The sequence below is a fragment of the Penaeus chinensis genome, chromosome 5 (assembly GCF_019202785.1).
Source record: "Penaeus chinensis breed Huanghai No. 1 chromosome 5, ASM1920278v2, whole genome shotgun sequence".
Lineage (NCBI taxonomy): Eukaryota > Metazoa > Arthropoda > Malacostraca > Decapoda > Penaeidae > Penaeus > Penaeus chinensis.
The window spans coordinates 39,507,236-39,509,735 of NC_061823.1; the positions used below are offsets into that span (position 1 = coordinate 39,507,236).

The following is a 2,500-nucleotide window of genomic DNA, read 5'->3' on the forward strand; positions in this document are numbered from 1 at the left end:
CCCTCCCTCTCTCCCTCTCTCTCTCTCCCCTTCTCTCTCTCCGTTTTCCTCTTGACAACCTAACCATCGCAGCTCATTGTTCACTGTTAATTGCTAGTCCTTTTGTTCACGAGGGATAACATTTATGCCTTTTGTTCCCAGCGCGTTCACGAATCCAAAAATAGACGAGGCAGATTTGCTACACATTGTGGTTAATATAGGTCCTATGGATTTATCGGGAAGGAACGTGTAATCGTGATAGGCTGAGAGGTACTTGTTGGTTTGTCCTTTATTGTGGCTGTTTGTTGTTGTTGTTTTGTTTTTTTTTGTTAATTGTTGTTGTTATTGTGATTGATTTTTTTTTTTTTTTTTTGTGTGTGTTTGTGTTTGGGTATTTGTGTGTTCCTTTATTGTGTTTGTGCGAATGTGTATTTATGAAATATATAAAATGTATGAAATATATATATATATATATATATATATATTTATTTATTTATTTTCATGAATACTGTTCCTTTTCTCGTCTCGCATTTATTTTAGCCTTCGACTGAATATTATATAAATATCTCCAATGCCTTTTTTCTTTGTTTTTTTCTTTCTCATTTTGCGTCTTTATATTTTAATTTTTAATTAAACCATTTTTTTCAATTACTAACGAGAATTTGTATTTTTTTTTTACAAGTAAAAATGTAAACGATTTAGGCCCGTAACCCACAATATCAAAGACCATATTTCGAAGCAATTATAAAATACGTGATTTGATAAGCTCTACGCATTAAATTTAATCACATAATTTATCTTCTTTTTAAAGACCTAGCATCCGATTTTTTTTTTCAACTTATAAATACCAAACTTTAACTAAAAGGAGAAGAAGAAGAAGGAAAAAAAAACCCGCCTCAGAAGTTTGATTTTTTTTTCTTTTATAAAAAAAAAGAAAAAAAAGAAAACAATAAGCAATTTTTTTTTCTTCCTTACGGGGGTAGGGGGAGGAGGGGGGAGGGGTAGGGGGAGGAGGGGTGAGGGGGAGGGGAGTGGGGAGGGGGGGAGGGGGGGTCCAAATTGGTAACCATCATTGAGGTAATTAACTTGTCCCTTACTTAGGCCTTCCCACTTCTATTGTAAGTGAGTTGGCTCATGTGGAAGCATGTGGAGGATGGATGTGGAGGGTGAATGTGGAGGTACGTGGTGACATGTGAAGGATGAATGTGGAAGTATGTGGAGGTTGGATGTGGAAGTATGTTGGGGGTACGTGGATGGTGAATGTGGAAGTATGTGGTGACATGTGGAGGATGAATGTGGAAGTATGTGGAGGTTGGATGTGGAAGTATGTGGGGGGTATGTGGAGGTTGGATATGGAAGTATATTGGGGGTACGTAGAGGGTGAATGTGGAAGTGTGTGGTGGCATGTGGAGGATGGATGTGGAGGTATATGGGGGTATGTGGAGGGTGAATGTGGAGATGTGTAGAGGATGAATGTAAGGGTATATGGGGGTATGGTATGTCTCTATAAACTGTGAACGTATGTGGAGGTATTAGAAGATAGATATTGAGGTATGTGGAGGATAGATATTGAGGTGTGTGGAGGATAGATATTGAGGTGTGTGGAGGATAGATATTGAGGTGTGTGGAGGATAGATATTGAGGTGTGTGGAGGATAGATATTGAGGTGTGTGGAGGATAGATATTGAGATATGTGGAGGATAGATATTAAGGTATGTGGAGGATGAATATTGCAGTATGTGGTGACTGCATGTGGATGCAACATAGAGAACTATGATGCATTCGCTCTGAAAGGAATGTTGACCGTTTAAATTGGCTAGAACTCGCTCATTCTTTTCAAATATTTGGCATAACGCGACTTTTTTTTTCCTTTTTTTTTTCTTTTAGAATTACAGATTTTGAGCATGAAATATTATTCTTTTCTGAGTACTTCGTTTTAGCGCTTTATTTATTTATTTATTTATTTTGAGTACTGTGTATCGCATCACATCATATTTACGATCCAAAGGAGCTTGCAACATATCATAACCCGGTCTCATAGCTTGCAACACGTCACAACTTTGCATCATGAAGCATCATAACTTTTCATCAAACTGTATCAAGATCATAACATAATCTTGCATCACATCACACCACAACTGTGCATTGCAACTTGCATCACATGAATAATCTTTACATCACTTCACATCACAATCGCAATGCAACATCAAAATTTGCATATTTTTTTATCAGATTTATTTCTATCTTTATATTTTCTCTTATTATTATATTTCTTACTGTTATCACATTTCTTCTTATTACTATATTTGTTATTTGTTTTTATTTCTTGTTTCTTATACTTATCATATTTCTTATTCTTATTATATTTCTTATTTCTCATCATATTTCTAATAGTTATCATATTTATCTCATTCTTATCTCATTTCTTCTTCTCATTATATCTCTTACTCATTTTCTCGTTTTTATCATCATATTTTTTTTGGTCTTATCATATTTCTTCTTATTATATATATTTTTATTA

The 2,500-nt window shown here is 34.9% G+C and overlaps 1 protein-coding gene across 1 annotated transcript in view; it reads left to right on the forward strand.

Annotated features, from left to right (window-relative positions):
• LOC125025973 (U-scoloptoxin(11)-Sm5a-like) overlaps positions 1-2,500 on the forward strand; it is an 18,365-nt gene that overhangs the window by 9,692 nt on the left and 6,173 nt on the right. The gene's annotated exons all lie outside the window — the stretch shown is intronic.